Source organism: Delphinapterus leucas, chromosome 18 (assembly GCF_059928025.1).
Source record: "Delphinapterus leucas isolate spDelLeu-1000000601 "Yukka" chromosome 18, BTC_Dleu_Yukka2, whole genome shotgun sequence".
NCBI classification, from domain to species: domain Eukaryota; kingdom Metazoa; phylum Chordata; class Mammalia; order Artiodactyla; family Monodontidae; genus Delphinapterus; species Delphinapterus leucas.
In genome coordinates, this window is record NC_143146.1 from 30,157,126 (window position 1) to 30,170,739 (window position 13,614).

At 43.0% G+C, this 13,614-nt stretch overlaps 1 protein-coding gene and 1 pseudogene across 2 annotated transcripts in view; one reads left to right on the forward strand and one right to left on the reverse strand.

The window, feature by feature from the left end:
* The window catches only part of LMO7 (LIM domain 7), a 199,415-nt gene that overhangs the window by 144,071 nt on the left and 41,730 nt on the right, over positions 1–13,614 (reverse strand). The window lies entirely within an intron of this gene.
* LOC149746839 (protein FAM204A pseudogene) lies at positions 9,300–10,630 on the forward strand (annotated as a pseudogene).

Consider the following 13,614-nt stretch of genomic DNA (forward strand, 5'->3'; position numbering starts at 1 on the left):
AGAATGAGTTTAAACATAATTTCTGGTCCAGAAGAAGTGGCCACTTCCTGATACCAACTTTTAGCTTAGAGTCTCCGATTATTTTTGCTGAACCACAACTATTAATAAGCCACAACTGGAAAGAACTATATAAAACCAAGGGAAGAACGATGTGCTCCAGGGCTGACAATTTACGTACCAGGTTTCATCTAGATACGAAATCCAAAACAACCTGAACCCTACTGGCAGCTAGTTAAATTCACCAGAAACATCACACACGAAAATGTGCTCGAGCTCTACAGCTATACTTTGTTCTGCTAAGGATCACAAAACTACTTCTAAAGAATAAAGTATAAAGTACATGTTGTCTATAAATACAAGTTCAGACTCCAAATTTATGCTGCTGCAGACAACAGGTAAAATACTGCAAAGGAAAAAAAGTCCACCAAAAGCCTAGTCTAGCGCATAAGTTATTGTTTGCTCCTCGATCAAGGAGTTTTTTTAAACAAATAGCGCACAAGGCACATGTAGACGTGAATATCCATTATCAGGACAGTTTAAGTAGAGTTCAAATGCTTAATATAATCATTGGTTCTCAAGAGACATCATTGTTTTGTGCAGAAATGTCACACACACACATTAGCAAGTCTCAACAATTAACCTGCTTACCTCCCGGTGAATTACTATGAGAGTCATCACTGTGGGAAACATTCATTGTGGGAAATAGTGTATCTGTATTACAGGTGACAGTCACTACTTATTTTACATGAACTTCAAATGGATAGTCACACCCCTAGGATATGTTTTACTCTCCAGTGTAAGTTTGGCATTATGGGACGAACTTGAGGCGACCTGTGACACAGGAGCTGCCTAAATGATTCTTGATGGATTCCTACTGCAAGCTAACAATGTCGTCCTTCTGGTACACAGTCGTCAGCCTTCCTTCCATTCAACAGTGAATTTCTAGGAAGCAAAGAGATAATTGCACTCCTATTCCTAGGTACATGCCCAAGAGAAATAAAAACACATGTTCACACAAAAACCTGTATATGAGTTTTCATAGCAGTGTTACTTGTGTTAGCCAAAAACCTGAAAATAACCCATCAATCCATCAACTGATGAATGAATAAACAGAAGATGGCATAACCATACAGTGGAATATCAATCAGCCATAAAATGGAATGAAGTACTGATACATCTACATCATGGACAAACCTAGAAAACATGAGGCTAAGTGAAAGAAACCAGGCACAGAAGACTACATATTATGATTCATTTCTGTGACATGCCCGGAGAAGGCAAAACCATAGCAACAGAGAGTAGATTAGTGGTTGCCAGGGACGAAGGGAAGAGTGGGTGAGTGCTAATGGGTATAGGGTGTCTTCGGGCGTGACGAAAACGTTTTGAAATTAGGCTGGGGTGAGGGTTGCACAATCCTGCGAATACACTAAAGCCCAATGAGCTGTACACTTCAAAGGGTGAACTGCATGGTTTGTGAATTATATCTCAATAAACATGTTCTAAAAAAGCTCAATGAATTGCACACTTAAAAATGTGTGCATTTTATTCAAGTTCAGTAAAGAAGACTTTTAAAAAGGCATTCAATACCATCTCATACCCCATACACAAAGGAAGTTCAATATATGTTAAGCTATTAAAGTAATTTGTTTACTATCTCCTAAACGCCTATCCCCCTAAAAAACTTATTTATAATTTCATGGAATAGGTCTAAATTTGCAAAGTGAAACTTCCAGCCCACTACTTCACATACAGAAATGTTTTAATCATGATATTTCCTTTTATGTACTTGCATCTATCTTTTTACTTTTAAATGTGTCATCTTTGCATTATCTCTAAACAATTCTACAACCCTAAGTTTTCTCAAGTGCAGTTATGGCCTTTTTTTATAGCTCACTTTACGTATATGGTTTCAAAACAGAAAACACAGGTAAGAGGGGACACAGAGGGCCATAGCACCTCCACATTAGCTCCTGTTGTGAATTAATTACCATCCCCACAACAGAATGGTTCAGAAATCAGTTTCCTCAAATGACTTGTAGGAACAAAGTTTCCCGTAGGTTCTCTCTAGGGCCTTAATAGATCAACAAAGTTTCCAGATTATTTATCTCAAAAGTAGATATTGCTCAGGGCTCCATAACACGTCTAATTATTAGTTTAAAATATCCTTGGCTGAGTAATAATTTTAGTTTTTAGTAATAATGTTAGTAATAATTGAATTTAGTAATAATTTTAATTTTGTTTCAAGACTATAAAAACGGAAGGACTGAGAGTAACTTCTTCAACACCACAGTCGGCCCTCTGTACTGAGTGTTGGGAATGTGGAACCCACGAATACGGAGGGCCGACTGCACTAGGGCATTTTATTTGAGGGACATGAGCATCCCCGGATTTTGGTGTCCCCAAGAGGTCCTGGAATCAATTCCCCCACAGATACCAAGGGACAACTGTATCCTGGTATAGTGACATGTGAAAAGATTGATATGAATGTTCCATCTTAGGATAACAGAAGGAAGACTCTGCCCATACAAATGGATGAGATTGTTTCCCCCCCGCCAAAAAAAATATATATATATATCGCAGACCTTGAGAGCTCAATGTCAGGACGCGTGCCTGACCCCCTCATGCAGTGCTGAGGGCTCCCTCTTCCCCCTCTGCGCCTTCAACTCCTGGCTGCCCGTGACATTCACATCACCGCAGGCACATGTGTACTCGCCTTCGTGGCTCCCCTACTGGCCTAAGTCCTTGAAGGGGCTGTCACTGCCGACAGGATGACTCCAACCTGAACACGTTTTGTTTGGCCCACGCACAATGTTGGGCAAGAGGGAGCAAAGATCTGGATTACCAGCTTCTCTTTAAAAAAAGAAATGGTCTGCCAACGCTGGGCATGCATTACCTCAAAAGCCACAACTGGCTGCCCTGAGGTAGTGATGGGCGGCCCTGGGGAGAACACACTCTGCAGAGAGCCACAGACCCTACCCTCCCATCTGCTACACCCACCCTTCCTCGCCCCAGCTCACCACCTGGCTGGCCCCGCAGGCATGTCAGTTTGAAAATCCGCAGGGATTTTCATTGCATTCTGAAGGCCCAGCATAAATCCTGCCCTGTAGGAAGGACTCTCACTCGTTGACTCAGAATTTAGCGTGTAAATGAATCACTTGTGGCGCCTGTAAAACAATACAGGTCCCAGGCCTTTCTCTAAGCGAGCCTGATTCAAACAGCCTAGACAGACACCTGAAGTTCAACTTTTCCAGAAGTATCCTTACGGAGTTTTGCTAAGAATGGTCTCCAATAAACACTGTTTTAGTGTTAGGTATCTAGAGCTCTGTGAGTCTTGATTTCCTTATAAGAAAAAGAGTTCGGAGTAAATCATCACTACAGCTCACAACTCTAAATGCTTTCTTTGGTTCTTTATTGGAAATCGAAGGAAACCGAACAGGAAATCAGTTCCTGCTCTCTGCTACCACCTACTGGCAAGTTCCTGGTACTGCAGAGGTATAAGCTGCAGTTTAATACCTCAGTTAGGGAATTACTGTTGCCTAGTTTTCACGGCTAGATCCAACTACGTTTTTTAAAAAATTCAACAAAATAGCTTAAGAACATATCACCAAGCAACATTTGATGAAAACAAAAAAGAGAAATATCTTACAGTTTGATTTGTCAATTATACCTCAATACGGCTGAAAAAAATTAATATAAACACCACTAATCTGTCTCCTTTATTCATTCTATAAGAGCTTTTGATGTGTTTCTACCAAATTGATTTTGAAACACACAATAGATTCTGAGACTTCTGTAGAAAAATTTGCACGTTAAGATATACAGTCTGTTCAAATGGTAGACCTGGGACCCAACTACATGGAACAACTTTCTACCATAATAAAATTCTCCAATGTGGAATGATCTGCATTTTTGCAGAAAGTAAACTCCTGTTATAAAAAATGTTCGAACGTATGGGTGAGATTTCTAAGATTCCTCTCAGGGCCGTGGATGATTTCTCTCTCATCCAGTAAAGCATCAGGGCAGCTCACAGATCTGGGTTCTATGAGGCTTAGGTTTATACGTGGATTCTGCTCTCCGAGCCTAGAACTATGCTTTAAAAGGGAGATAATACGGGCAGGCGACCAAGCACAACAAACTGAATATGTGTCTGAATGTTCAGGCAAAACCGAGAAGGATCCCTGGCAGAGGGCAGCTGGGTGTGACAGAATGTGTGCAAGGCAGGAGGGTATGGGTTAGTCCGGAAAACTTCTCCAGGGTAATTACTTCACCCTCCTCCAAACCGTGAAGCTTAACCTGCCAACCACGCCCTCCAAATTCTTCAGTTCACCTGCTCAGTGGCCTTCCTCCACCTTCTAAACTCTGCTCATTCAATTACAAACGCCAAGCAGGTAGCCCTGAACTTGCAACCCTTGTCCTTGCCCCGAAGCGCCCCTCCAGCCTCATATTCACACCTCCCCTCTGAGCATCTCCTCTTGAGCACCCAGACATCACCACAGAGCCCACATGTAAGACAGGCCTCACCCTCTCACCCAGGACTGAACCGCCACACCCCACTTCTCTACTGAAATCATGATACCAACACCCTCCCAGCTGCCCAGACTCAAAACACGAGCATGAACCTTCCTGTCCCTCCAAATCCACGTCATTCTCTCCACCCCAGTTCTCGGCTTCTCCTCTGGCAGATGTAACATTTCAACAACCTACTGATCACCTTGCCTTAATCTCCCTTTTCTACTCTGTACTTCAAAGGCTACCTATCATTCCTTAAAAATCAAAAACCACTGCTCAAAATCTTCCAAAGGTCCATTTGTCCTTAGGGTAAGGCTTCCCTCCCTCCCTCCAGGTCTTTCACCCCTGGATTCTCACACGTGACTCCTTGATTCTGTGTAAACACAAGCAATCAGTATCCTCCAGGGCCTTCACCCCTCTATCTCAACATCTCAAAGTGTACCCCTCCACTGTTTTCCCCAAACACCACTGCCCCCAAAAGAATCCTTCTCCCTCTACATCTTCTGTGAGACGGATTTTCTGAGCCACTAGTTCAGTAGATACCCCGTTCTGCCTTATGTCACCATCGAGTGGCCGTGTCTGCTCTTCTGTCCTACACTGAAACTTTCTGGAGCTCAGGAACCTCCGTCAAGGTTACACATCTTCTCCTGCCCTCCCCCACTGCGTAACATACACAACAACAAACATCTGTAAGAAAAAAAATATCTTAATTCACTTCTCCTAAAGGCCAAAAGGAGAAAAAGAGAAACTGCTGTGTGAGATATACAGAGAAGGTTTAATTCAGATTCAGGGACTAAAACAACACAGCTCAGGAAAAAGAAAAGGCAGCAGTGGAAAGCGGGAGGAGATGGGAGAGCAAACCAGCCTCCCTACCTCTCAGGCCGTGATCCAGGAACAAGAGTCCTGGATCAGACAGATGGTACCTACACTGGGGAAAAACACCTGAGAGGTTCTGGCAGCAAATGGAAGCCCTAACTAATGTCTTGGGGGGAAAGGAAAAGCCGAAAACCAGCGTGAACTAATATTTTCCTCCCCTAACAGAGAATAATGACAGACGTCCTACATCCTGGAACACAGAACGAAGTCAGAAGACAGAAAAGCCGGAGGAGAAGGAAAACAGATTGGGTATCGGCAGGGACGGGGACCCTGAGTGCCGCATGAAATAATGATCGCTGCACCTAAAGCAGAGCCAGATGGCAGCCACAGACAATGAAGACCCATGCAGGCCACATGAAATTTTGATGAATTCCTTAATGGCCACACCACGAAAGCCATATTCCAGAAAGAGGCTAATAACAGAACAAATGTCAGTGCAGAACAAAAAGACTTAAAACCGCCTGCATTCGTTATTCAACTACATTTGGACAGTTTTCAAAATGTGGTTGTTTAATAAGGGCTTTCACTGGTGACAATGATCACCGTTTATGCCACGAATGCTGTTATTTTTTGAACCCTAAGCTGATGCTCCAGGCCACTGTGGTAACTGCATTACAACAAAAGGCTGGGTCACACACCTACCCACACACTTGACCCAAAATGATCACGAGAGTCGTGGACTGGGGAGAACCATACATTTCCATGCCACTTCCCCACATCTCAACGTGAGAAATCAAGCCAAGTTACAGCTTCTATAACAACATACTCTTAATCCTCAAAATGAGCAGACTAACTTACACAAGAGTATATGCACAGTGCCTTACGAACTCTAGCTTGTCTACACAAGGCAAGATGCTTCTGAATTGCATCCAGTCAAAGTCGAAAGTTGAAATAAGACTGAAGGTGAGTGAAGTAAGTCAGAAAGAGAAAGAGAAAGACAAATACCGTATGCTAACACATATATATGGAATTTAAGAAAAAAAAATGTCAAGAAGAACCTAGGGGTAAGACAGGAATAAAGACACAGACCTACTAGAGAATGGACTTGAGGACACGGGGAGGGGGAAGGGTAAGCTGTGACAAAGCGAGAGAGAGGCATGGACATATATACACTACCAAATGTAAGGTAGATAGCTAGTGGGAAGCAGCCACATAGCACAGGAAGATCAGCTCGGTGCTTTGTGACCGCCTGGAGGGGTGGGATAGGGAGGATGGGAGGGAGGGAGACGCAAGAGGGAAGAGATATGGGAACATATGTATATGTATAACTGATTCACTTTGTTATAAAGCCGAAACTAACACACCATTGAAAAGCAATTATACTCCAATAAAGATGTTAAAAAAATAAAATAAAAAAAGACTGAAGGTGACTGGTCTTATCTTCCTTCTACAAAAGTCTTGATGGAATGAGTTAAATCTTCCTGGAGTTAAACCTCCAGGAAGACGCTGTGGGAGACGGCAGAGCCATCTGATAACTGGTATGAAGTGATGCTTCAGGTTGAAAGAGCTAAAACTGGACTGGATAACCCAGAAGGAACATGAATAGCTGTACACATGCGTGAAAGATCCGGAGATAACTAGAAAAGAATTGAGGGAACTGCAGCCCTCCTGCAGGTCCTGGGTAAATAACCTCTTAATTAAGAGACACTGAGTAGACCAAGGATTCTGAAACTAGCTGGGATCTGTTGGGACCCGCTCCACACAAGTAGGGTCGGGGCAACCTGGAGTTCGTGCAGATCAAGACTACCTGAGCAGGCCGTCAGCAGTTGGGTTTTCCCAGGTAGATGTGAGAGGACAAGAGAGCCAGTTTGAAGACAATCTCAAGAAAGTGGCTTAGTGTTAGACCGTGCAGACTACACTAAGCAGGGGGGGAAGGAGAGACAGGCAGCTGCTAAGAAGAAAGAAAGTAAAGGGGTTTTGACTAAGCATGTTTAGTTGAAGCTGCTGAGTAAGCTGTAGAGTAAGATGCTGCGATTTTTTTTTTTTTTTTTTTTTTTGCGGTACGCGGGCCCCTCACTGTTGTGGCCTCTCCCGTTGCGGAGCACAGGCTCCGGACGCGCAGGCTCAGCGGCCATGGCTCGTGGGCCCAGCCGCTCCGCGGCATGTGGGATCTTCCTGGACCGGGGCACGAACACGTGTCCCCTGCACCGGCAGGCGGACTCTCAACCACTGCGCCACCAGGGAAGCCCAGATGCTGGGATTTAATAATGCAAAAGTGCAGCCCTTCCAGGAAATAACTAAATCCAGGATTAGGGCGTCAAAGAAAGTGGCTGGTGTAGGAAAGGATATCGTGGATTGGGAAGTGAGAGAACCTGATGCACCCTTCCAGTCTACACTGTGTTACCCAGGGTGATGGCAGGTCAGAGCAGGAGGGATGCATGAGTCAGGTGCTCAAGTCTTCACTGAATAAAAAGGAGCAAGTGAGAGGTCAGAGGTCAGCAAGCAGTGAGGAAGAAGGATATTGGACAGTCTAACCAACTGGTCTAAGACACAGATACTGCTGTGTGAACATTTCAGGCTAACTCTCTGGAAGTGGCCACTTCTTCCAGCCCTGAGGTGGGCGAGAGATGGCAAACTCCACTGGAGAAGGCAACAGGAAAAAAGGAGGACTGGCTTTCTCTTAAGGCAAAGAGGTAAAGAGAAGGTTTAGGGGAGGGGTAAATGTTGGAGTGTTCACCATAAAATTGTTCCAGGGGACAGTGTGGAAAGCTCTGGGAGGAAGCAGGTCACTGGACCAAGAAGCCAAGCGTTGAGCACCATGACCAAAGCTCTTCCATCTTGGTGGGACAAAGGCTGACTGACAGTAAGGATACAAGAGGTTAGGCGGCTACAGGGAAGACCTCGGTGTGATTTAAACATTTCTGTATTACATTTAACAGTCAGTAACCTGTGACTCTAAGTCAAGCCAAGACCACACAAATCCTACATTTTTTTCGTATGATAAACCATCCTGCGTTTTGAAACTACACTGAAAAAACATCGTCTACTCAACACACACCCAGGAGACTGACGAGATGAATAATACTTCAAACATTAAGCCACTTGTCTATAAACAGAGAGATATTTTGGCTATATTCACATTACCTGAAGCAAAACTAATTTTTTTAAAGCTTTTTAAAAACATTCTTCTCGGTCACAGTTTGGTTTAGGAAAACCTTTCAGTTTCGCTTAGACTATACACTCCAAAGGCACTTATCAAAACTTTTCATTTACTAAGATCAAATCTCCAGTTTTTAACTGTAAATTAAATATTTACAAATACAACACATAGACGATCCCTTACGTATTTTCTGAGAACTTCATTGAAGCATTACCAGAAAAAGTAGTTATAATTATTATTCAGCCATTGGAAATAACTCTTCATCACTGAACAAAGAACGTTCAAAGTACATCAGAGTATATTCAACAAAATCAATGTACTTTATGCATTTGCTTGGTACTATGTTAAAGCAACATGGTAGACAAAATAACTTATTAACCTAATTTATTGAAAACCACATCTTAAACCAGGGGTGGGCAAACTAGGGCCTATGGGCCAAACCCAGGCCCGCCAACTGTTTCTATAAATAAAAGTTTATTGGAACCCAAACTCCAATCGATTGCAATGAGATCTCTCACTACAATGGGCAGAGAGAGTTGAGTGGTCCTAACAAAGATCCATTGCCCATAAAGCCTAACACAAAATTAAATATGGGCTTGGGCTCCTGGTGACGGTTCCAGAGGATCTGCCAGGAGGCCCAGCACGGGCAGATTAGGCCAGAGAAGATCCCATCCAGGCCCATATTTTCCTTGGAAGGGGCAGCTCAGCACCTTCCCAAGCTCTTTGGTGGGAAAGGGGTTTTCTGTCCCACCAAAGTGAGGGGGTAAGGATGCTTCCCATTGAGAAAATGGACTATGTTTATAATCAGTGAATCCTGGAAAACACTTACAGTGCATGGAAATGTCAACAGGCTAGAAATCCTACCTGGGACCTGGCCGTTGAGTGTTATGCCCAGGAGGGGATTCTTCCCACACTGGGATTATAGTGAGGCTCTGCCCCAGAACCTGCAGGCTTCCAGGTGTGCAGCCAGCAGGAGAAGGTGTACCTTTCTAAGAGCTACTCTCTTAAAGACTTGAACTTCAGGAAAAGACAGGGCGTGGGCTGCTTCCTCCTGGCCTACGTGATGTTGCATTGAACTCTGCCGATGAGGCCTGAACTCACAGGAAGAGAAAGGTCAGATAATGAGAGAAACAAATCTCAGATTTCTCTTAGATAGACCAAAAACTGAAACAGAGCCACATGTAAATGCACACAAAGTGTGCCTTTCTGGAATTCCCTTAAATATGTGGAATAAATTTCAAGAATTGCATAAAAAGCATTCCAAACATGAAACCCTGACCTCAAGCCTGGGAAGCGGAAGCGGGGTGGAAAGAAACTCTCCAGAAAAGATAAATCGAAGAATGAAGGGGCATCTTGTCAGAAACAATCTTTAAATAAAGCCCAGTGGAAGGAACGTATTTGGTATTTTGGAGTCAGGGATAGGTTTGAAAAAAGAAAAAGAAATGATAAGTCAGGCCTTCAAGAGCATAGACCAGGCTGTGGACAACTGAAAAATGGAGAAAGCTGAGAACTCAGCAACCAAATGGCTACAGGAGAGCTTATTGTAAAACTATCAGAGCCACTGAAAGCCCCAACTCTGTAAAAGCCAAAAAAGATACTGCAAATTCACAGGTTGCTTGAGAAAAGAATAAACTTGTATGGGGGTCTGAAGCAAAGAATAGATCGGAAACTCAAACAATATGAGACATATGTCACTTGGCCAGTATCCTTCACTACATGTGCGGGGTGCACATGCTCAATTTACTGAAAAGATTTCCATGCTTGTGTTAAATGTGTCAAGAAATTGACAGAAGTAGAAAAAATAAGCATAAATTTTGGGAGCTTACAATAATGAAATGAAGCTTTCTGTTATCTGTATAAGAAATTAGAATGTTTAACACTTATATATCCCTAGAGTGTAAAATCCATTTTAGTTTTCATCTATTTGTTATAGCATAGCCAATGAGCTTCCTATTCGAATTCAGTTTAATGATACTTATTCTGAAATTTTAAGATTGCTATTTGTTTATAATGGATTAGTTATAACTGGATGAGTCTCAATTGATATTGTCTTTGTAAATTACTTTAATTACTTTAATGTTATAAAAGTAACGATTAAATTTTTATTGGGAAGGTGCAGTTAATTCTTCACAGTCGCATGGTAAAAGCAATTAATTTTTATGTTCCTTCAAATAAAATATTTCAGTAAAAAAAGAAAAATATAATAAGTGCTATATAGAGATATATACTGAAAGCTGTGGAATAACTCTGCTTGGGGAGAAAGAAAAAGATGGAGAGACCAAAAAATGACATATTGCTGGAGTTATCCAAGGTGGATGGGATGAGCATAAAATCAGTACAAAGCTGACTTCACTCCAGGGTCTGCCCCCCTTTCACACAGTCCTCAGTGGTACTTTGAAAATGCAGACTTCAGAAAATAGTTGTTGAATGCATGCTGCCCTCTGGTGGCCCAGAAGTGCTATCCCCTATCACAGCTTTCTCCCAAATTACTCGTACTGTGTTCTGGAGCTTTCCCAAGTCCTTTTCCTTCAAACAGTTACGCATCCTTTATTCCAGTGACTTAAGACTTCAATCTCACATGACAGCCGAATATTTCTGACCAAACAAATCCTAATACAGTCACGGTTTACCCCTTCCATATAACCGGTAGTCACTTTATAGAAACACATTCTGTAAAGAGTCACTAATAACAAGTCCAGAACAGGGAGAACAGCCTTCATGCAGGCAGACCCTGTAGAGGGTCTCTCATTCCCCATGGGATGACCAATTGCACGTGTAACCCGCTTTCTCCTAATGCTCCGCCAGTTCTTTCACTGTAAGGATTTATTTTCAGGTATTGTTTCCACAAACCTTGCCGAGAGACACTTCTCCACACATTCCATTAGTCTGTCATAGCTAAGCCCCCTCTCACAAAGCCAGTGTCAACATATTTTACCCCTTGTAAAAAAAAGGGGGGGGGAGGGGGTAAAAAAAAAGGTAAGAGGGAAATCTTGGATGCCGGGGCCTCCTTTCGCAGTAAATTGATATAACTGAGGTAGCCACTTTCTCCCTCTTCATCACCCCTTATTTCATACACATAATTACGGCTGATAAAAAATGGAGGCCAAGGGCTTCCCTGGTGGCGCAGTGGTTGAGAGTCCGCCTGCCGATGCCGGGGACACGGGTTCGTGCCCCGATCCAGGAAGATCCCACATGCCACGGAGCGGCTGCGCCCATGAGCCATGGCCGCTGAGCCTGCGCGTCCGGAGCCTGTGCTCTGCAACGGGAGAGGCCACAACAGTGAGAGGCCCGCGTACCGCAAAAAAAAAAAAAAAAAAAAATGGACGCCACTCCAGTGGACCGGCCCACATCACAAACCTAAACCTAAGTCAGCCTACACTCACGGAAAACTGCCAAGGACACCTAACATACACGGACCCCAATCCTCCAGCTCGGCTCACCTCACGCTAGAAAACACTAGACCTGTTAGCCTTCCCAGGATACTCCTGGCCTCCTGGTCAATCATGCAATGTCCATGTTGCTGCCTCGAAGGCTCTGTCAACTCGCTTTTGCCCAAATCCCTCAGAAACAGTACTCCCCCCCATCCATGAATTATCTTCCCTTGAATAAAGGACCATCAAACTTGCTACTAAATTGTATCATTTTTTTGTCATTTGTCACAACCCGTAGATACTTCCTCTGTATGCAGGCTTCCTCCAACTTCTCTCACTGTTGAATGTTTGTGTCTGTCAGCCACCACTGCAGGCCTCACAGAGCTTTGCACTCAAAGGTCGGCCGGAAAGCATGGCTTTCATTTCAACATGTTCTTCATGAGCTGTTTCGGTGCAAACCCTGAGCAGCTGAGTTCTGAGTTAGTTTCCATAGGACAAATCCAAGTAAATGTTCCACAGGCTCTGCTGCTTCCTCTCCTCCACAGAGCCTGCAGGCCACCCAGAACAGGCAGAAGATTAAAATGCATTGCCAGGCTTTCTTCTTTTAATTGGTCTCTTTCTTTGGCATGCTTTTGGAAGACAGTAGTGTGGGATGAGGCTTCAGTTTCCTTCAACTTTACACAAACATGAGTCAACTCTAGCCAGAGGGGGAAAGAACATAAATCTGTGGTGTGGCAGCCTAGTTCCCAGCGGCCAGCGGGGTTCACAGAAACTGCAAACGCAGGTTACTCCAAGTTCAAGTCTGCATTTACAGGATGTTTAGTAAATCTATGCAAAATGAAATGGAGGCAAATTCCGTGGAAAACCTAAACCAAAGGATACTCAAAGGCAAAACCTTTTTTCATAATCTAACAAGCTCTGGGAAAATTACCTGTGGGACAACAAATTGGAAAGTTACAGAAAACATGCTTAAATTTTTCAATATCACTGCTTTTACGCAATAACTTACAAATAGCTGAAGATGGGTGGAATTTACCAGAATTAATCTAATAAATCACAATGTCATAGATGATCAAACCTTGAAGGGGCCTCTAAGATTACTCAACAGCTGTCAACAAAAGCTCTCTGTAAACTGTACATCACAATACATAAGAGGAAAAAACTAAGGCTCTTCACTGAAACAGACAAAGAAGAGTAAAATGGTTAGCGAAGAATGGACAGTGCATAGTCACAAGCACAAGCTTTGGGTCAGACACCTGCTGTCCCATTCAGGCTCTGACACTCTCTAGCTAAGTTACAGAATTGCTAAGCCTCTATTTTTTTCCCCTTACTGAACCAAATTTTCGTAAGAAGTTTGGCCAAATCCTATGCCCTTCCCATAAGACTTTCTGCCTTTGATGACAAAAATTGTAAAAAGAAAAAAATGACTATGAAATGTCAAAGTGACAAAGTTTGGATACACAGAAAATACTCTTTCCCACTATGCCATACTGCCAGTGGATATATTTGATATGTTTGTGGGCTTAAAAGTACTAGAGGAGAATGGCACAGCTGAATAGGAATCTGTGAAGAAAAACAGAAATATATGATTGTATTAAATAAGGATGACAATAATTAGTGCTGGGACACAAATTCTACTCTTTGAAAGACACTGAAAAAAAAAATCAAACCACTGGGAGAATTTCTGCAAAACACAACTGATAAGCGACTTGTATCCAGAATACAGAACTCTAGAAAACAACCCAATTTAAAAAATGG